This window comes from Arvicanthis niloticus, chromosome 27 (genome assembly GCF_011762505.2).
Source record: "Arvicanthis niloticus isolate mArvNil1 chromosome 27, mArvNil1.pat.X, whole genome shotgun sequence".
NCBI classification, from domain to species: Eukaryota; Metazoa; Chordata; class Mammalia; order Rodentia; family Muridae; genus Arvicanthis; species Arvicanthis niloticus.
This window is the reverse complement of record NC_133435.1, coordinates 8,005,540-8,029,064: the sequence shown is the minus strand read 5'-3', so window position 1 is coordinate 8,029,064 and position 23,525 is coordinate 8,005,540. Positions and strand designations below refer to the sequence as shown.

At 37.9% G+C, this 23,525-nt stretch overlaps 1 protein-coding gene and 1 non-coding gene across 2 annotated transcripts in view; one reads left to right on the top strand and one right to left on the bottom strand.

Moving 5' to 3' along the window:
• Positions 1-23,525, bottom strand: part of Cntn5 (contactin 5) — a 1,035,258-nt gene that overhangs the window by 427,648 nt on the left and 584,085 nt on the right. The window lies entirely within an intron of this gene.
• LOC143439872 (U6 spliceosomal RNA) lies at positions 12,368-12,474 on the top strand. The gene has a single exon (XR_013107879.1). It is a non-coding gene; the product is annotated as a U6 spliceosomal RNA (small nuclear RNA).

Below are 23,525 nucleotides of genomic sequence, written 5' to 3'. Positions count from 1 at the left end.
TTGTGGAAAATATGGGGTTTTATAGATTAAATAAGTCTCAAGAGGTCTGACATCAGTTATTTGGATTTCTCCTTGATGAGAGGCCATACATAGTGACTGAAGACAGTTGAGTATAGATTATGTATTAAATTACATTATTGTATGCAGGAGATCTTAGGCATTGTGATGCAGTTTTGAACCTGTAGGAGACAGGCCAATGCTAGTGGTGATCTTCAAAATTAGAGGCACTTGCTTTCACATAGCTCAGAATAGAAAGCTGTGTGTGGGTGTGTGTTTATGTGCCATGTGGCTGTGACCCGCCGATCTACAATTAACTGCACAGAAGTGGAGACAAAACAAATGTACCAGAATAATAACCAGGGAGCCTGAATCGAGGGTTGACACACTTTTTCTTAGTTGGAACAGATGGCAAGTATTTTAGGCTTGATGGCCCATATGTTCTTTGTCACAGTTATTTGACTCTGTCCTGGAGTGCAAAAGCAGCCACATTCAATCCATTAATATAAGGGATAGCTTTTCTAAAAGAAACTGTTCACAAAAGCAGGCGATGAGATCAAACGGTCCACAAAGCTACAGCTTCCAATTCTGTGACCTCTGTGAGCATTCACAATGCTCATTTTTCTTTATTTAAGGTTTGAAAATACTTCAAAATAAGAACACAGAGGCAAAGAAATGCTCTGTTGGAATATATTTGTGGATCTGAAGTTATTTGGTACAAAAGGGAAAATGACAACATTTAATAAGTGACCTTGTAGACTTTGTGTTTTGTGATGTCTTTGCCCTTCTCAGCAGGATAAAGTAGAGGTCACAGGCTGCTTAGAGTGAGGTCTTCAGAAACAAATGACAAGCACGACTAGACAGTGAAAGAGCAGTCTTCTCTTCATCACACATCCTCTAGTTCTGACTTTTTTTGTTTACAAGCTTAAAACTATTAGTGATGATTTAAAAAAAAAAAAAAGAAGAAAAGAATTTTCCCATAGTAGGGGGGAAATGCAATTATGTGTTATCAAGTATGAACTTGTGAAACTTTAGCCATGAGATCTTATAAAAATATGTCAACGGAAATTATACTTTATTTCTTAGGTTGACTGTGAATTCCATGACCTCAAGCATACTGGGTAAGCACTGGCTTGGACTTACTGGAAGTAAGCTACTTTTGGAAGAGAGATGAAGAAAATCCTTGTTCTGTCACAGTTACATGTAACCCCTTTTTTCTCTTCCCTGTTTTCCCTCTTTCTCTTCTTCTCCCCTCTTGTCATTTAATACTAAATGATCATTTTTAGTCTACGTTTTATAGGTGACTTTCCTCTCTTCATTCTTTGTAGCAGTTTGTTTGTTTGTTTGTTCCAGACAGGGATTCTTTAGGTAGCTCTGGCTGTCCTGGAACTGGTCTGCAGACCTCAAACTTAGCAATCTACCTGCCTCCGTCTGCTTCTCAGTCTGTGTTTTATTAGTAGTTTTGAAAACATGTTACTCAACATGGTTCCCTAAGTGTGCATTTACATGATGGATGGATGGATGGATAGATAGATGGATGGATGGATGGATGGATGGATGGATGAGTACATGAATGAATAAACCAGGGTTCAATAGAGGCATAGATTCATCCAGATATAAAGGTCAAAATAGAAAAAAATACTAGAGAGTTACATTTATCTTAGGGAATTATTATTTTTGACCAAATAGTGAGAGATGACAAATAACACAAGGAGAGGCACATCACAGAAACTATGGACACATGGTCGTCTGAGGGTCAGAGTCCCATTCAGGTATATAAAGAACAAAGCGATGCTAGAAGTGGTTTCTCTGTATAAAAAGAAATGTCTGGGATGTGCAGCAGACCATAAGAGCTCTTGGAATCTACAGAAGACCACAGATTTCATAGTGGCTTTTTTTGTTGTTGTTGTTGCTGTCAAATAAAATGCGTCAACTGTATCATTTTTATATGAAGACCAAGTCAAGTGAAAAATAACGTTCAATGTGGAATGGAAAATGATCTATTTTAAAGCATGTTCAACCCAATCAAATGCCAAGTTTGACAGGAAAACAATGAAGAAATTAGGCTAGATAAGAACAATGGATTTTTAAAAAATGAATATGAGTCCTTAAGGAACTCGAATTGGCAAAGTGCGGTGATTTGTAGCAATAGCTGCACTGAAGAAGTTGGAGTGGGTATAGCCTGGGCTAACAGACATACTCTGTCTTCTAAAGTCACAAAGATACAAAGCAAAAAGAAAGAAAAATAGCATCTTATTCATGAAAGAAGTGTTTTAAACTGTATTAATCTTCAATATAATAGAAAATTGCCTCAATAAAAAATGGTATGAAATAAAGGGGATTTACCCACAAACCTTTAGACACTCTGGTTCACTTTACTCTCACATGTTGTTTACTTGAGACAACATAAACTACTTGAGATCTCTTATTCTCTTTTTGGTACTACATTGTAAGCATTATATTTCTTAATAAGAAAAGGTTGTTAGTTCATTCAATATATAATTTTTAAAGTTCTGATCTGTGTTATTGATGGGGTAGAGTGAAAAATTATAAAGACCATTTTGTGAAAAATATGCAAGCTTTTTCTTTGCCCTTAGACCTGAGCAAAAGAATGTAAGTTCCAGAAAGCAGAACTGAATGTAAGATTTTCACTGCCCCGGGACACATTCCGGGTAGAGGACATTATCCCTGAGTCAGAGGACACTTGCTAGATTAACATTCCTCAAGCCTCAGGGAAGAAAAATAGTTAATCTGAAATAGTTGGTAAATGACAGGGTGGGGCACAGTGATGTGGTAAAGCTACATTCTTGAGAGGAATGAGTGTGCAGAGTGATTTTCACATGACTCTGGATCATTTGGGCTGGATTCCTCTGAAATGTTCCACTGTTCTTGGTTACCCCTCCCTCCCTTGGTCTTCCCAGTGTTATGTTCAAAACTTGTAAAACAACCAATCATGTGTAACCATGCGAAAATTCCTTTCTTTCCCCACCCCATGCTAAAAAAAAAAAAAAAAAAAAAAAAACAAACAAACAAACAAAAAAACAACCCTCAGCTTGCTGGCCTTTTGTCAAAATTCTGTTCCTGCATGGACGAGCAGTTTTGACCTTGGCTAGCCAACTCTCCCCAATAAACCTCTGCTGATTGCATCCAGATATGGTTTCTTGTGATTTTTGGATGGTCGTGATTTCCTGAGACTTGAGTAAGGGTCTCCTAAGTTTGGGGTCTTCATTGGTAGAAGCCAAGAGATACGTATACAGTCCTTCCAGCAGAATCAATTTATAAATGTATCCTGTGAAACTGCTTTTGAGTTTTAATCAAATAATTACTCACAATCTGACACATAGCTCTGAAGTTCTTTATTTCCACAAATCTATTTACCTAGCAGGTAAATCCTACTGGAACAATATTTTGTCAGGGAGAAGTGTTGCTGTCTCCAGTAGCAATTGCTTACCTGAAGAAATAGACTTGTTCTCTTATCATGTGTGATTTCCAAGATGCTAGTAAAATTATTTAAAGTCACAAAACTCTGGAAACCCAGAGGTTGCTCTGCAACAGATATAAATGTGATTTAAACTATTTTCTATTAAGATTATATAGTTTTGACTCTGGGCACTCTCATATTACATACTCAGAAACAATACAAGTTTGCGTCTGCAGTCAAGAATTGCCCACAGGTAAGCAGTCACTGTTCCTCATTCTTGCCCTAATGAGTCTCTTGCACAAGCTATCATCAACAACAATAAAAAAAGACAACATTGTTTCAAAAAATGCTACTAACAGAAGTTCCAGAATGCCTTTTTCCTTTTATTTCTCAATGTACCCAACGTATCCAGAGGAACTAGAAAGTTAGATGAGTCTGGCATAGCCCATAGGACTTGCTAACTCTTCCTATAAGAAAGACATGTAAAATATAGGAAAAATATATTAATAAATTGTGTTCTTAGGCTCTGTATGCTGGCACAGGCTTGCTTTTTCCTGAGTAGGAGACAGAAGCTAGCCTGGTCTACATAGTGAGTTCCAGAGCAATAAGGGTTATATACTGAGACTATATCCTACCCTAATTATAGTAATAGTAATAAAATGATAGTGATGATAAAGCAATCACAGTCTCAACTTTTATTCTTGATCAAGTCAAACTCCTGTACCCAAAGTATTGATCGCCCTGAATAAGTTATATACAGTTCCCTTCTAAGAATTTCAGTAAAAACTTTGTAAACATTTCTCGGTGATTACATTGCACTGTGGAAAGCATCATGCTGATGGCCTCACCATGCTGGATCTAAGGTTAGGGTCCCTGGAGTCAGCAGTTGGGCTGGAAGTTAGCACTTTCCCTTTTTGATCCTGATTATTTTAAGGAAACATGTTACATATATTTGATAGCTTTCAAATAACTATTTAGTCTTTCTAACAGAGAAGCTGGCCTCAGGACCAATGTATAAGCAAAAATATCTTCAAATGCATTTGTTTATCTTCAACGCATTTTTTTAATTCAAATGTATTTATGTAATCATTAGCTGTTGGATAAGTGTGAAAATTACATCACTTTTGAAATAAAAATAAATCAAATGAAGTAAAACTGATGAACCAGTGGGAAAAGATTAAGTTGGTTTTGTACCAGTTTTCCCTGAAGTGAAACATTCCCTGCTTGGAGGAGGGAGGTGAAAGGTGGGAAGAGGAAGGGGGAAGGGAATGTTAATTCCTCATAGGAAACTATAGAGACTTAGGTGACTCATGGGGATGGGGGTGAGGGGTGGGGCTCTCTTTAATGTTATGCATGCAATGAACGACTGCTGGGGAAGAGACTCATCAATACAGCTGCCTGCAGTTGAGCAGATTCTTTGTGGATGAGACTTTTGAGGACCCTCACCCATGGCCAGGTGGCTTTTCAGTAAGGCAACTGGTTTGAGTCATTCAACCCCACATCTATGCTTTTATAAGACCACAATACAATCACTGGCTCACCACACTTCACTGGGGTGGAATAACTTATTTGTTCTATTTTTGGTGACTTCTCTGGAGTGAACAGGCTAAATGCTTGCTCAAAGCTCCCAAAGAAAAATCACACTACACACACTACTTGTTTTTTGGACTCCGTACACACATGAGCAGACACACACAACATAAATGATGCTTAATTGTTTTACAAATTGAATATAATCGTTTAAAAATATGATTAACCACCTGAAACATAAAATGGTGCATTATATTTTGTTGGTGTTAGTTAGTTAGTTAGTTAGTTAGTCAGTCAGTTAGTTCCCTCAGTTGATCAGGAATTACATGTCTTTCTAAGAAGCTGCCGACTCATTGTGTCCCACGTTATAATCCCATACCTCCTCTAATCTTACGGAGATTTTTATGTGCAAGTCTTTTTCCACAAAAGAAGTCTACAAAATATTTTTAACAGCTAATAAATTATCTCAATTCAGACAAATTATGGATCAATATTGAAAAATTTCCCAGCTAATGGGTGATTTGAGACATTTGAACCCTTAGTTGGGCAATCCCCATCATGATAGCCTGCTCACTGTGTGTTATAAAATGCTGTTACTAGAGATTCTGATGATCACTTTTACTGTTTCAATCAAACATCCCTTAAAAATTCCTCTATTCTATTTTGGGGGGGATCATATTAAAAGTATGCTTTTGCCGGGCAGTGGTGGCGCATGCCTTTAATTCCAGCACTTGGGAGGCAGAGGCAGGTGGATTTCTGAGTTCGAGGCCAGCTTGGTCTACATAGTGAGTTCCAGGGCAGCCAGGGCTACCTCGAGAAAACCTGTCTCGAAAAAACAAAACAAAAAAAGAACAACAAAAGAAAATAAACAAAAAAAAACCTAAACAAACAAAAAAGGTATGCTTTTAAATTATTATTTCATTTTAATATGTCCAAGCATTTCTTTATCAAAGGAAGTACTATTTGGCACTGGTATTTTGTGTATTATTTCTTTTATTCCTTTAGATTTATTTTATTTTATGTGTATGAGTGTTTTGCCTTTATGAATGCCTGTATACCATTTGCATGCCTGGTGACCAAGGAGGTCTGAAGGTGTCAGAGTCCCTGGAATTATAGGTACCCGTCCTCTGCAAGACAAGCAAGTGTTTTCAGTTGCTAAGTCATCTTTCCATTGGCCATATCATATTTTTCTTACATGTGTGAAGAAAAGCAAGAAAGAGTTAATGAAAGTAGTTTTTGAAGATCTGTGAAACTACAATGAACTTTAAACACCTTGAGAATGTGTGGCAACGCTGAAATTTACCCAACCGTCTGTGTAAATGTTCAAAGGGTTTACCACAGCGAGCCTGGCGATCAAACCAGTCTTCAAGTGTGTATTTAACGGGACAACTCCAATTTCCAATGATCCTCACAGAAAGAAATGTCTTCAGCTCATCCACTCTGCCAGTTGATTTGTGACAAGACACAATCTACCTTTCTTAAGCTTCATCACATTTTAATAGTCCCTGCTATTTATATTGGCAGGAAAAGAATAGAAAATTGCCTCTGAAAGGCTATGCTAATCTATGTAAATAATCCCCAACTGCTTGACTACTTATGTGGCTTAGAAGGGACACATTAAAAAATACAGGGAGATAGCCCTGAGAAAGAGGCAAACAAACCAAAGCTCACTCTCATCATTCCTTCAGCGCTGCTTAGTGTCACTGCTTGGTGTCACTCCTATGTTCTCAGGGGAGTAAACAGGACACTTGGATTTTACACATACCACTTTTTTCTGACAGCTGGAAAACTTGATGAACCATCCAACTCCTGACTGTCTTCAGCTTAACCTCGTTTAAAGCAATGTTTGTACTTTCTAGATAATTCCACACTAATATTTAGCAATATATTATTAATATAATGGAGAATATTTTCTTTTCGCCACATAAAGCATGATCTTTTTTGGAAAGCTATGGGTTTTTTTAATAGTTCTGCATGTCTCACCACATTTGATGGCTTTTATTCCTAGGATCACTAAATGTGTTAACTGGTACTCTTTTAATGGCACTTGACAATATACTTTTAAAGGTGAGAGTTAGAAGATGAATTAGAAATATACAACAAAAGTTTCCTCTGGTCCAAATTTCCAGATCAACTGCTCTCAGACAACTGAAGGAGGGTAAAACTGGAAAACGTTTGTAGAGGACATGAATATAAACCACAGACCAGGACACAGTGTCTGCACTAGATTTATGTAAGGACCAGTATCTAGAATATACAAAGAACATCAAAAAGTTGACAATGAAAAGCTCAATTGTTTAAAGAAAGGGCATTACATTAAGATACACATCACCAAATGAAATGAAAGGATGACAAGTGTGCAAATGAAAGATATCCAGTCCGGTTGATTTTCCAATTCAAAAACCAGATTACTATAGCATTTTATATGAATGGTCAAATGCAGAAGAGAGACTACACAGACTACAGTCAGTGAGGGAGCCTAGCAATGGGGACTGCTTCATATTTTGAGGGTAATGGTGATGAACCGGTACATTTGGCAAGATATTGTTGCAATTTGTGATGTATTTATTTAAAAAAATAAAGAGAATGAGAATGTTCTGTGGATATGTGGAAAGGTATGGGGGAAGGGGATATCTCAGTGGGCCCATGCTGAGGCATCTCTTCCCACTGAGGGACTAGCTATGCACCAGTACAGTATAGAATAGAGTTTATTCAGGGCATGGGAAGGGGAGCCAGGAGGGTAGCAGAGGTGGGGGGGGGGAGAGAAGAGAAGAGAAGAGAAGAGAAGAGAAGAGAAGAGAAGAGAAGAGAAGAGAAGAGAAGAGAAGAGAAGAGAAGAGAAGAGAAGAGAAGAAGAGAAGCCTGGCAGAGAAGTAGAGGCCAGCCATGAGCATGTGGAGAGGGGAGAAGCGAAGGGGGAAGGGGCAGGGGACAAGGAGAAGCAAGAGGCAAGAAAGGAGCAAGAGATCAAGACAGAAAGGAGGGAGCAAGCAGCTCCTTATATAGTAGGCCAGGCCTACCTGGCTATTGCCAGGTAACTGCGGGGGTGGAGTTTAAACAGAATGCTAACAATTCGTGGTATAATTAAATCTATTCTTACCTTCACCTGATCAGTGAGTTGGTATAAACCAAATTTGGAGCATGGGCTCACAGGCTACAGAAAGGAAGCATAACTACCCAGGGTGAGGGTTTGTTGTTGTTTAGTCATCTAGTCTAGTCTAGTCTAGTTTAAATTCCGTTTTGCCCCAGGAATACGCCTCACATTTCCATTTCTTTGTGATGCTTTGTTCACAGCAGACTTCCCATTTTCTCTCACAGGACACTTTTCTCTCAGTACTCAGGACAGAGAAGTTTGATGTGTCTATGCTTACACAATTAACAACTTAGTGGTTTCCCAGCTCACAGAAAGGGCGAGAGCCCAAATCCTTGCTGTGGGACGATAGACAATTTGCCCAAGGAAGACGGGAGAGAGGGGAACTCATCATGTGGGATACCCTAAACATAAATAAAAACCCAAACTCATTATACCCAAAATGTCCCCAGATTGAAGGAGACCTTTGTCTATCCGAAATTCAGAAACTTTTAAAGACATTGAGAAATAGAGGCATGTTAAATAAAATCAAGAAATTCAGAAAATGAGCAAAACTGTTCAACATTGTACATTTACATAATTTAAAGATAAGGCTGAGAAGTCTAAAAGGCAACCCAAGAGAGAAAGGACTTGGAAGCTACATTGTGGGCAGGCTAATATTCTGATCAGATTAGAAATGGCATATGTCTTCTTGGAAGTCCCTTCTATCCTTACTACATTAATGACCTCTTTCCTAATTCTGTCAAACGCATGCAACAGAAACAATAAAACATTCTGTGATGCACATGGCACTGGCTGTAAAGATTCATCAGGACACATATTTTGGTTTCAAATTAATAGCATCTCCACATTTTTCTCAAAATTGTCCACCTTTAGATACACTTAAAAATTTTACAGCAAAGATAGATTCTGTTTGGTGGACTTTGTGTTTGTCTCTAATTTTGATTAAAAATAGAGAAGATGTTTTTTATCTGACTTGATCTGGGATTGTGCACACAGTACCACAAATAAGTAACTGAGCAAGAGGTAGACAAAGCAGACCTGGCGGACACAGAAGAGAAGAACATGGGATCTCCTTCCCTATTCAGAATGCCCTGGTCCTTCCTTCCCCAGTGTACATTTTTGTGAGGTTAGTGGAGAAGGGTCACCTGATAGCTAGAGCTGGACTGTCGAGCCAGGTTCTGCTCCCTGCTGGCTCTCTGCACATAGTTGAGCCTATCACACAAAATCTTTGGCTTAGTCCAGGCTCCATTCAAAATGAACAATTGTAATTGTGAAGTCTGTAGGTCAGACAGTTCTAGACTTTCCACTTTCATTTCCTGGATGCTTACTTTCTATATGTATTCTCCTGAGCTTCCTGAGCTTCCTGTGCCCTACACTGAACTTTGTAGACACAGCATGACAAAGACTTGATTTTAAGATCTCCAGTTTAATATTAACGTTGACTTTCATGTATAGTGTGTGTGTGTGTGTGTGTGTGTGTGTGTGTGTGTGTGTGTGATATGCACACACAAGTGCATATGCAGCAGCCAGAAGAGGAAATCAGGGTGCTGCTCTATTACTCTGCCTTATCTGATAGTTGGCCTTTCACTGAGACTGAAGTAGGCTAGTGGCCAGCAGTTCCCAGTTTAGGTTAAATGGGGTGGATTTTATTTGTTTTGGTTGGATATCGCTTTGTAAAGTTCTGAATTGGTCACTGATTATCAAGAACTTAGAACATGCTTGTAGGAATACTTAATCATAATATCAGAGGTTGAGCAATACCTTATTTATATATGGAAAATATTAATAGAAATCTCAAAATAAATAGCTATCAGGTCAAACTAATATGATGGGCAGAAGTGTTAAATACATTTTATTATCTGAGAGCAGAAATAACATCAAATTGAAATATTTACTTCATGTTTTTATCATTTATTTTAATCTTCAAGTAATTACCTGTGTTCTAGGAATGCTTGATGGTATTTTAAAATCTTTTCTTGGATACCTATTAATCTCTTAATTAATTGGCTTATTTGTCATGAGAGTAGGTTGCTAATGATATTTAACTTGCAAAGGAAATCTTCACAAGGTTGACATCACTGTAGAGGAAATGAGAGAAAAGTTCAGTTGAAGTGTGTATTTGGTGGGTCCAAGGGAAGAGTAGAAAACAGGTGCAATATTGGGATTGCGTGAGCCTTGCACAAGTCCCTACAAACATCATAAAGCACAGGTCACTGATGAAGACTGGCATAAGGCTTCTGCTTAAACGTCTTAAAATAGACCAGAGTGATTCTTGAAGTCAGAGAGTGAACAACTGTACTTGCATACTGTTTTAGTCCCAGCGCTGCTGTAACAGTTTATCTGTAACAGAGTACTTTAATTTTTAAAAAGCAACCATTTGTTTCTTAGATATGGAATCTAGAATTCTAAGAGCAGGCTATCACAAGGGTTATGGTAAAATCATGGACCTCTGTGCTGGCATTATGGGTTCTTGAAGACTGTGTCCTTCTAAGAGGACATATGCTTTGCCTGTAGATACTTAGACAATCAAAACAGTAAAACAGTAATGGCTGCATAAAGTCTCTTTTCCACAACCTTTATTTATCTTATTTTTCAATTAAACTATATTTATGTATTCTGTGTTTATGGGTGCTTTGTCTGAATGTATGTCTGTGCACCATAAGGGTGGCTGGTACCCATGGAGGCCAAAAGAGGTCATTACATTCTCTGAAACTAGAGTTACAGATGGTTGTGAACTACATATAAATTCTGGGAACTGAACCTTTCTAGCTCTTTTGCTTGAGCAGACAGTGCTCTTAACTGCGGAACCATCTCCCCAGTCCTTGCTCAGAGCTTTTCATAATACTCAGACCTTCCAAAGAAACTATCTCTGTATACTGTTACCATGGAGACCAATTTTCAAAAGGATGTGTATGTATCAGGATACTTATTCTGCTACACTGTATTCCCAGTGGAGTTCAGTGATTAGGTAGTAGAAGAAGAGGTAGAGCTGGGAGTGAAAGAGAGGAATGGAAGGGGAGAAAAAGAGGAAGGGGAGGAGAAGAAGGAGTCTATTAGCCATGGAAAACCATGGATGGGTCGAAAGCTGTCCTGGGTAGCAACTTCTATCAAAAGTTTAGATATTGGGTAACAACTCTAATTGTGTGGGCATCTTGTTGATTGAGCATTTCTAAGTATATAAATCCTTTATTAGGTTTTAAGAGTCTCATTTCTACTGGGTACTGCGAGGATGGCAGATATTTTCTGGGGTTCAGCCGAGCTTTGTGGGTGCAGCATGGGAGATTGGCAGAGCAATCCCCCACGCTGGCATCCCATGGGTGCCAGGGTCTGCGCATCTAGCTAGCTGAAGCCCTGTTCAGAGTGGAGGAGCAGCGAGAACATGGTGGCTGTCCGGGGACAAGCTGGACCGGGCACCATTTTCTAAATATCACCCTTACATGTGTATATGTCTTTGTGTAGATGTGTGTGTAAGTGTATGTGTGTGTGTGTGTGTGTGTGTGTGTGTGTGTGTGTGTGTGTATGTGTGTACAATGTATTTTGATCATATCCACCCCTCATTCACACACTCAGATTTACCTAAGAACTCATCATATCTCTCTCCCAACATCATATTCTTCTTTGAATTATTTATGTGTTTATTTGTTTCTTGAATCTACTGCCCATGTGCAAATAAATGTAGAATCACCCATTTAGGGATGGCCAGTCTCCTAGAGGCCACAGTATCAAAGAAAAGTGACCCTCCCTCCTACAGCAACCACCAATTGCTGATAACTCCTTTCTTATAAATAGGTCCATGAAAGTTCTTTCTTGTTCAGGCTGAATTTTTAACTGGCTTCATCCTGTGCAGGTAAGCACAGCTGTGGTGGGCTCATGTGTATGACAGCCATGCCTTGCCCAGAATAGTATTCCACCAGTCTCACCATCTTCTCTCTTAAGTTCTTCTGTTCCCTATCCAAAAGGACTTTATATCTTCAGGCAGAGACTCTTCTACATCCATGTCTGTTGATGATCTATTCACAATAGCTATAAGATAGAATCAACCTACATGCCCATCAACTGACAAATGGATAATAAAATATGGTACATATACACAGTGGAATATTATTTAGCTGTAAATAAAAATTAAATTTAAAAAAATTCAGACAAATTGATGAAACTGGAAAAAGTACTCTGAGTGAGGTTACCCAGGCAAAAAAAAAAAAAAAAAAAAAAGACAAGAGTTGCATTTTCTTTCTTACATTTGTATGTACTTCCTATTTCAAATCCACTTGAAGCTAACAAACTAAAAATGAGTCATTGATAGTGCATTAAAGAGGAAAACAGTAGTGCTTGCTTTGGCAGCACATATACTAAAATTGGAATGATACAGAGAAGATTAGCCTGGCCCCTGCGCAAGGATGACACGCAAATTCGTGAAGGGTTCCATATTTCCTAAGCCTCACAAAGACCTAACAAAGAAAGAGAACTACAGACCAATCTCTCTTAGGAATATTGATCCAAAAATACTCAATAAAATTCTCACAAACCAAATCCAAGAACACATCAAAGCAATCATCCATCATGATCAAGTAGGCTTTATCCCAGGAATGCAGGGATGGTTCAATATTTGGAAATCCATCCATAAATAAATCTCTTATTTATCCATAAATAAACTCAAAGAAAAAAACACATGATCATCTCACTAGATGCTGAGAAAGCATTTGACAAAATTCAACATCCCTTCAGGTTAAAAGTCTTGGAAAGATGAGGAATTCAAGGCCCATACCTAAACATAGTAAAAGCAATATACAGCAAGCTAGTAGCCAACATCAAACCAAATGGAGAGAAACTTGAAGCAATCCCACTAAGAACAGGGACTAGACAAGGTGGCCCACTCTCATGCTACCTATTCAATATAGTACTGAATGTCCTAGCCAGAGCAATTAGACAACAAAAGGAAGTCAAAGGGTTACAAATAGGAAAGGAAGAAGTCAAAATTTCACTATTTGCAGGTGATATGATAGTATACTTAAGTGGCCCTAAAACCTCCACCAGAGAACTCCTAAACCTGATAAACACCTTCAGTAAGGTGGCTGGATATAAGATCAACTCAAACAAATCACTAGCCTTCCTATACTCAAAAGATAAACAGGCTAAGAAAGAAATTAGGGAAATGACAACCTTCACAATAGCTACAAATAATATAAAATATCTTGGAGTGAATCTAACCAAGCAAGTGAAAGATCTGTATGACAAGAACTTCAAGTCTCTGAAGAAAGAAATAGAAGATCTCAGAAGATGGAAAGATCTCCCATGCTCTTGGATTGGCAGGATTAATTTAGTAAAAATGGCCATCTTGCCAAAAGCAATCTATAGATTCAATGCAATCCCCGTCAAAATTTCAAATCAATCCTTCATAGAGATAGAAAGAGCAAGTTGCAAATTTATTTGGAACAACAAAAAAACCCAGGATATCGAAAACTATTCTCAACAACAAAAGAACTTCTGGGGGAATCACCGTTCCTGACCTCAAACTATACTACAGGGCAATAGTAATAAAAACTGCATGGTATTGGTACAGAGACAGGCAGGAAGATCAATGGAATAGAATTGAAGATCCAGAAATGAGCCCACATACCTATGGTCACTTGATCTTTGACAAAGGAGCTAAAACCATCCAGTGGAAAAAGGACAGCATTTTCAGCAAATGATGCTGGTTCAACTGGAGGTCAACATGTAGAAGGATGCAAATCAATCCATTCATATCTCCTTGTACAAAGCTCAAATCCAAGTGGATAAAAGACCTTCACTTAAAACCAGATACATTGAAACTAATAGAAGAGATGGTGGGAAAGACCCTTGAATACCTAGGCACAGGGGAAAAGTTCCTGAACAGAACACCAATGGCTTATGCTCTAAGACCAAGAATTGACAAATCGGACCTCATAAAATTGCAAAGCTTCTGTAAGGCAAAGGAGATTGTCAATAAGACAAAATGGCAACCAACAGATTGGGAAAAGATCTTAACCAATCCTACATCTGATAGAGGGATAATATCCAAGATATACAAAGAACTCAAGAAATTATACTCCAGACAACCATACAACCCTATTAAAAAAATGGGGTACAGAGCTAAACAAAGAATTCTCAACAGAGGAAACTAGGATGGCTAAGAAGCACCTTAAGAAATGCTCAACATCCTTAGTCATGAGGGAAATGCAAATCAAAACAACCCTGAGATACCACCTCACACCAGTCAGAATGGCCAAGATAAAAAACTCAGGTGATAGTAGATGCTGGCGAAAATGCGGAAAAAGAGGAACACTCCTCCATTGTTGGTGGGATTGAAAGCTGGTACAACCACTCTGGAAGTCAGTCTGGCAGTTCCTCAGAAAACTGGACATAGCATTACCTGAGGATCTAGCTATACCACTCCTGGGCATATACCCAGAAGATGCTCCAACATATAACAAGGACATATGCTCCACTATGTTCATAGCAGCCTTATTTATAATAGCCAGAAGCTGAAAAGAACCAAGATGTCCCTGAACAGAGGATTAGATACAAAAAATGTGGTATATCTACACAATGGAGTATTACTCAGCTATTAAAAATAATGAAATCGAGAATTTTTTAGGTAAATGGATGGATCTAGAAATTATTATCCTGAGTGAGTTAACCCAATCACAAAAGAACACACAGGGTATTTACTCACTGTTGAGCGGATGTTAGCCCAAAAGCTTGGAATAGCGAAGACTCAACCCACAGACCACATGAAGCTCATGAAGAAGGAAGACCAAGAGGGGATGCTTCAGTTGTACTTAGAACAAGTAACAAAAATACTCAAGGGAGCAAATATGGAAACAAAACGTGGGACAGAAGCTGAAGGAGGGTCCATCAGGAGACCATTCCACCTGGGTATTCATCCCATGTACAGTCACCTAAGCTAGACACTGATGTGGATGGCTGGAAGTGCATGCTGTGAAGAACATGATATAGCTGTCTCCTTAGAGGTCTGCCAAAGACTAACACATTCAGAGGACGATGCTCACAGTTAACCACTGATATGATCAGGGGTTTTCCAATGGAGAACTTAGAGAGAAGACTGAAGAAGCAGAAAGGTTTTGTGACCCCAGGAGGAAAACAACACTACCAACTAACCAGAGCCCCCCCAGGGTCTAAACCACCAGTCTGGGAGCACATAGGGAGGGACCCATGACTCCAGTGGTATATGTAGGGGAGGATGGCCTTGTTGGGCATAGGTGGGAGAGGAGTTTCTTGGTCCCATAAAAAACGAACACAGAGTGTGTGTGCGTGGGGAATGTGAGGGTGGGGAGAAGGTAGTGGGGGGGGGGTAGCTGTGGGCACTGCCTCATAGAAGCATGAGGAGGGGGGATGAGATAGGAGGTTTCTGGGTGGTGGGAGAAAGTGGGGTAAGAGGATAAAATCTGAAAGGTAAATATAATACCCAATTAAAAAAAAGAGAGATGGAAAAAAAGAAAATAGAGAAAAAATAATGAAAAAAAAAGGAGACTTAATAACACAAAGGGAAGGATTTAGAAATTTAAGAGGCAGTTTACATTAATGGAAACAGCATCATAGAAACTGGAAAATCACACCCTTGTAGAAGCACAAGGAGGGGGGTATGAGATAAGGGGTTCCTGGGTGGTGGGGGGAATGGAATAAGGGGATAAAATTTGAAATGTAAATATTACAATCAATTTTAAAAAGGGAAAAAAAGAGAAAAGTTGTTAGAACCAACATCTTTAAAAAAATGTCAGCCCTCTAGGAAAAAAAAATTTTTTTGATACTAAAACTTGTACTGAGAATTGTATATTGCAGAATACACAGCCTCGGTGTATCTACTCATCAGGCATACTGAGCAGACCTGCCCAAACCTCCAATGTCCCAGAATTCCATCTGGATTCAGTGAAGACACAGTGTCAGAGGCTTATCAATTTACTCTTCCCCCCAACCCCCTTCTAATATCTCAACACCCACAATCAGCTTGAAGAAGTTAAAGAAGAGTCAGCGCCCCTATTCCCTGGGCTTGGGGACTAAGGTGGTTAATATGGGTCTGTCTTTCTAGGGAAAATTAGTGGTTTTGTTGGAACAGGGAGGACTAGCTAGGACTTATTGCATAGCCATAACCTATTGGTAGAAATCTGTATAATTAATATCAAGATGAAGCTATAATTTCTTAAATGATACAAATTTACTTTGATTTCATATTTAAGGTTTTCACTGGTACAAGCCTCTTATTAATATAAAAGTGAGATGAATATTTTTACACTCATGGGCATTGTGCCTGTATAACACATTTAGGAATACAAGGCTTAGACCCAGTCCTTCTTTAACTTTTTTAACTGATTTGGGATGGTTAGCCTTTGAGTTAAGGGACTATAGCAAATTCATGGCTTTGTGTTTATTGTTAGGGTGTTTTTCATATTTTATTTAGAAATAGCTGAGAGGAGTTAACAGACAACAGTCCAGGTTACCTTACATGGATAGTTGGTTTTCAAAACGTCAGAAGTCCATAGAATTGACATTACAAATATTTATATATTAATGTTCATTTTGATTAGAGACTTGTCTGCTTTTGACAGCTTCCTGTCATGGATTCTAAGAAAAATTGAGCATCCTTGGAGATACTCCAGTTGTGCGGTGACAGCCATTAGGCAAGAATTGCCTCTTTCCATCTACAGACAAACTAATGTCCAGGAAAGGACACACCTGCAGAATAGTCGACTGATTATATCTGCCTAGACAGAGTAATCAGCCCTTAATAATTCTGCATCACTAAGGTCTGTCAGATGATTCTGGGCTAGAAGGCTGAAGATTTGATGCTCCAATGTTCCGTAGTATAGGGGCTTTCCAGGTGTTCAGTGGTCTCTATAAATTGGCTACGACTTAGAAGCTATGTTTAGTGCTTCCCATAATTTCAGTTAACTCAGTCATTCTGGATTTCTGACGGGGTTGACGACCTATAGTCTCATAGCCAATTTTGACTATTTACTTTGAGAGAAAAGATCTGAGTGGATGGTTTTCAGCTGACATTCATTCTAAAGCCAAGAAAAAAGCCAGGTTCAAAACTAAGTGTTTTAGTTAGGAGAGATGACAGAGATTCTGGTTAGTCAACAAAATGATGGACTGGGTATTAGGACTATCTTGTACCTCACTGGTACAATTAGAAATAAGTATGCTCTAATTGTATTGTGAGAAAAAATTTTATTTTAACAGGAAGGGTGATATGTAGGAGGAGCTAAGGGGGAAGGAGTACCGAGAGGAAGAGATGGAGTAAGGAGAGGAGAAGATGAAGGAGAGGAGAAGCTAGGTGACGAGAGAGAAAAAAAGAGAGAAGGGGGGGTCATGGAGGCAGATGTTCACATGTCTCCACCAGTCAAAGATAGTTTATATATCTAGGTTGGGTATTGGGTTACACTTCTGATTGAGCATTACCAAACTTATAAAGCCTTTGATTAACATTAAAAAACATTGTATAAAAGCAAAAAGGAAAAGGGGGCATGGGATAGGGGTTTTCTAGGGAGGGGAAATGGGGAAAGGGGATGGCATCTGAAATGTAAATAAAAAATAAAAAAAAAAACTTTATAAACATTCATAGACACAGGAAGGTAGGATAGTGGAAGCCAAAGCAAATACAAAAAGGAAAAGGACAAGCTTGTAAAAATGTATATTAAAAATTTAAAGTTTAAAAGTCTTTAATTGCATAAATATATAATAAATAAAAGCCCTGATTATTCAAAAAGAATTTTAAAATAGAGGAAAAAAGTAGAAAATAGTTGAAGTGAAATCACAGTAGGAAATTCTGAAAAATTAAGGGTTCATGCAAGAAAGAAAGAAAAAAAAAACAAAACCAAGGAGTAGCCGTGGAGGCATTAACCAAAATTAAGTATGTGTGAAGAAGTTACTTAGAGACCTATCATTCTAGCCTTAGATTTTTCAAAACATACTTTAATAAGGGTTCTTAAATGCCTTGACTTTCCTTCTAATCCAACACCCACCAGCGACAGTGGAAAGGAAAAGTTAATAGGGCAAAAGGGATGTAGACCTGTTCTTTGGAGCGATTCCAATCTTCATTGTCAGGATATCAGCAGTTTAGTCCACATGAATCAGCAGTGGTAGCTTGATCCACTTGTAAACACCATTCATGAGTAAGAAATGGCAATTCAATCCAGAAGAAAACAAGCAGCTCTACCAATCTGCCCAAGTCCCAGGAAAAGGCAAGAAATCACTGGAACATTATGAGAAGTTCTTTGATGCATTTCTCTCTATGGCAAATGCTGATCAGCAAGGAAAGCAAGGCAAACCAATGCTACAGCATCATCAATGAAGACTAGCATCAGACATTCAATGAAGACCAGCAATGAGTGGCAAGGGGAACCAATGCCACACTCTTATCCGCAGTCTACTGGGTTTTACTTATACTATTTCCAAACATCACTGTTCTTTCAAGTTTTCACTGTAGCAAAGCATCACATGCCCTTTTTCCAGGCAGCTTGCAGACAAACACCACATGTCTGTTCTCAGCAAAACATCTTCCCATGTGTCTACTCCAGAAAACATCTTCTCATAAGATAGTTTTCAGAAATACATCACGTGACAACATAATTGTGTCTCCAAAAATTCAGAAATTTCCACTTCATATAGTTTTGGAAACCAAATTAAAAATATAAAAAGTTGGGAAAGTAAAATGCTTGTGATATGAAAGAACACAGAATACTAGAAATTAAAGGGTTAACCTTGGATGAGGAAGGTAGATAAGGGAAAAAAGTAAAAAAAAAAAAAAATAGGTTAACCAAAACTAAAGACTCCACTAGTTTGTACTAAGCATATTTTAGAAAGAATTTCTCACAGAACTTGGAATTCTACAATTGGCTAGATTCACTGGCTCCTATGTCAAACAGATTCTTTTGTCTTTGTCCCTCATAGAACTGGGTTTATGGATGTATATTTCTGTGCTTAAATTTGGCATATGTGCCAGGAAGCTGAACTCTGTCCTTATGCATGAACACAGTAGAAACTTTACTCACTGAACTATACCCAGGCCTCATTAAGCGGATTTTTGCAAGTACAGAGATTCAAATACTAGCAGATGTTCTTTGATGATAGGAAAAAATTCAGAAAGTATTCCCACAAATAATTAAGATGTTAAAGTTTGTGTTAATATGTGTATGTGTGTGAATATATGTGCTCATTTTTTTCTGAAAATAATTGGGATGTTATAATATGTGTGGATATTGTATTCATGCCACACACTTTTAACACTACTGTAAAACACATCTTATAAAGGGAGATATTAGTAAAATCTCCTTTGAAATTATTGACCAGAATTTTAGAGTTCATAGATGCTGAAATTCTCATTTAAATATACATTTTTCTCTTGAGAGGTTTAACGAGGTCATTAAGAATCATCATACAATACCACACCATCTTTGTACTGTACTCAACAGAGACAAATATCTAACTTTTTCAACAGTGCACAAAGTTCAGAGGCTATTTTCAATTGGTTAATTAGTTGAAAGGGCACAGTGATTTGTCTAGACCAGTTCTACTGTAGACTTTGATATCCCAAACCATCAAATTACATTGCCTAACGGCATTTCTAGAAGCACAAACAGATGCTCCAGGCTACAGATTGATCACAAAAGAGTCTAACAAGATGAAAAACTATACATATAAATTTCATCTTATCTCTCATGCTTGAAGAGGGAATTTTATCAGAGATTATGTTTAGAAAACTACTGTATCTTGGACAAGTATAAATGTGCACATTTACTTTTACTTATTGCATGTTTTGTCTCCTCAGAAACAGATCTACGGTGCAGTCAGATTTGAGCAGTACACAGTCCTTTTTTTGTGGGAAACCATGATTTAATATTTTACCCATTTTTTTGATTGACAAAGGTGATTCTTAGCTCCCAGATACAAGTATTTGGAATCTCTCTAACTGTAGATATATGACTTCTGCAGCACACAAAAACTGTGCAGGGGTCTTTCATGGTGATGAAATTATGATATTTCTATAATAGATATTTATAAGCTGTCCTTTGCAGTTCATCTAAAACAGTCACTGAGATGTGATGAGATCATCAAATTTCCCTTTCCTAACTGTCAAAGAAACATTTCTTATTTAGAATTAGAATGGATATTAATTCTTCACATTAAAACCTTCAAATATTTTGTAGTGAAGAGATTTGGAATATTACTATAGAAAGGAAAATACTTCAAAGTGTATTGATTACACACACAAACACACACACACACACACACACACACATATATACATAATGTCATGACTAAATGATGTCTTTACAAATTAAGAGAATTAATTTATATATTTGAGCTCTATCTAAGCTACTGTAAATGGAGACATGTGAATCAAAATTTGCTTTTCTCTTTATATCAAAAAGCAATAAGTTTTGAAGTTTAAGTTGCTGTTCTCCTTCATTGGTTTTCATTTGTGCAACCCAGATTCTGCCATCTCTCAATAGGTAGGAATAGAAGGGGAAAAGGGAACTTAATTTATGATGGGTTTAAGGGAAGAAATTACTCACAAGACTTTTGTATACCTTAGGTAAAAGCATTCTTAAATGGCTCCATTTAAGAATGAATAGTTGAGGAAAACTGGACATGATAGCGGTTTTTGTATTGGCTCACAATTATGCCCACTGTCAACCACTTTAATAAGTAATTAAAATAAATTTGATTCATATCAAACATGCATGTTGCATAAAGAATATAAGGTACTTATCCTTTTGACACATAATTGAGAAAATCCGTTGGGTATGAATAGCAAGATCTGATATGTATTGTTTTCTCTCTCTCCTCTTCTTCCTCTCTCTCTCTCTGTGTGTTTTCTCTTGCTATACTATATCTTTGTATCTCTCTGTCTCAGAGAGAGACAGTATGGGTATGTATGTCTCTGTCTTTCTCTCTGTCTCTCTTCGTGTGTGTGTGTGTGTGTGTTTGTGTTGTGTATGAGAGCATATACTGTAGAGTGAAAAATTATATATACAGTCTTTTTCTTTATCCTATACCTGAACAAGAATGTAAGTTCCAGAACGAGGAACTGAATGTAAGATTTTCACCACCCCAGGACACATTCCAGGTGAATGTGAATCAAGCCTCAAACAATAGGCCCACCTATGGGTGGGCGAGGCCCAAGGCAGGAAGGCATTCCTGACTACAGATAAAGATGCTGCCACCTAGGTGGAGCTATAGCTGGAAGATAGTTAATCTGAAATAGTTGGTAAATGGCAGGATAGGACACAATAGCATGGTAAAAACCACATTTTTGAGAAGAATGAGTATGCAGAGTGATTTTCACACGACTCTAGATCATTTGGGCTAGATTCTCTGAAATGTTCCACTGCTCTTGGTTACCCCTCCCTTGGTCTTCCCAGTGCTATGTTCAAAATTTGTAAAACAACCAATCATGTGTAACCGCGTGAAAATGCAACCATTCATGTGTAAGCACGCGAAAATGCCTTCCTTCCCCCACCCCATGCTATAAAAGACCCTTTAACCCACCACTCGGGCCAAAACCTTGCTCTTGGAGCTAAAGAGCTTGTAGTTTTGACCGCCCCGGCTAATTTCCCTAATAAAGCCTCTGCTGATTGCATCCAGGTATGGTTTCTTGTGATCTTTGGGTGGTCGCGATATCCGGAGACTTGAGGAAGGGTTTCCAGAGTATGGGGGTCTTCAATACGTGCTTGGGATGTTGAGGTCTGCAAATTATATTTGATATCTTCTCCATCACTCTCTACTCTAAATATTGAGCCCTTGATCTTTCTTAGAACCTATAGCTCTCCACTTTGGCTAGTCTGTCAGTTTTGTTTGCTTCAGGAATTCACAAAAAAACTGCTTCCTAAATAATGGAATGACAGGAGGGCTGCCAAACACATGTATTATATGACGTCTAGTCAATCTGTTCCTCATATTTGCATGGAAACTGATTTCTTCAATAAATTGACACTAAAAATCTACAAATAATCATTTTTATTTTTCTGAAGTTGCTTATTGGATTTTATCAGAACTAATCTCAGACTGGGTGCGTCCACAAAAATAAATATGAAATATATTTAAAAGTAGTGATGTTCAGTGAGTGGCATATTTGTTGCTTTCCTTTATTCATTTAATAACTAGTAATTCTAATCATTTTCTGTGTAGTTTTTGCCAATTTAGCAAGATTGGAAAAATAAGGGCTACCAGGAATTTAAAGTAAGAGAATCATCTACTCTCTAAGAATAGTGTAACATGATTAGTTAATAATTTATTCAGTAAGCATTTCATTAGAGATCAGGAATGGGAGAGTGCCATCCATTCTTACCACTTTTCTTCATCATGGCAATAGTTCACAATGCAAAATAAATGTACAATATTCAGTAGTAGTTTTATATTTTAGTCATAACTATGAAACAAGAAAAGAAATGAAGAAAATAAAAGAAAAAAGAATAAAAGAAAGAGATAGAGACAACCATACTATTCCCAGTAACACATACGTAAAAATAAAATATTCAGAAGTAAACTAATGAAAGAGATGGAATATCTCTGTGTCCTGAAAACTATGGAAGACACTGACGAAAGTATTGGAACAAAGTAGCCCATAAATAGAAATATTCCCTGTACTCTGGATTCGAAGACTTAAAGTAGCTAAAATGTTTGTATTACTCAAAGCAATATAAAAAGATCTTCAATTCCTATGAAAAATCCACTGTTTTTTTTTTTTTTGAAACAGAAAAAAAGACATGAATATTCATATAGAACCATGAACAACTCTGAGTGGAAAGGCCAGTCCTGAGAAGAAAGTAAAGCTTAAACAATCAGATGTTGAACTACTTTACAAAGCTGTAGTAACTCATGTCTCTTCGAGATCCACATAAAAATGAGTCAAGTGGAGTGATGGGTTAGATCTCAGAATCCACAGAGCTGCGAGTCATCAAGGAAGGACTCAGGAGGACAGACAAAATACAGTCATCGGCAACAGTGTTAGAAGAAAGGGACACCTTCACGTAGAAAATGCACGTTTGACAGATTTCTAATCAAGCACCACAGATCATAGATTTACATCATGAATCTGTAAAACTACTACCCAAATGCACAAAGAAGACTCCTGACATCACATTAGGCAAACATTTATGAATAAATTATGTAATAACTACACAGATACAGTGGATCTTTTGAGCTAAAACTCAAATGTTTCCAAGTGATACTGACCAGTACTGATGACATTTTTTGATTAGTTGAAATGTCGAGAATCCAGTCAGGTCCTTGCACACAGTGGTCATGTGCTCCATCACCGGTCCACACCTCTATCACCTATACTTGATTTAAAGGAGCGGAAGCTCTTAACCTCCACAGATCCTTTTCCAGCCTTATCATTTTGCTTTTCTGACTATTGTTATTGGTCTTCCAATGAAAAACATCCTCTGCTGACTTCCTTTTCTGTTGAGTCTCACAAGCAGGGTCCTTACATTCTAGAGT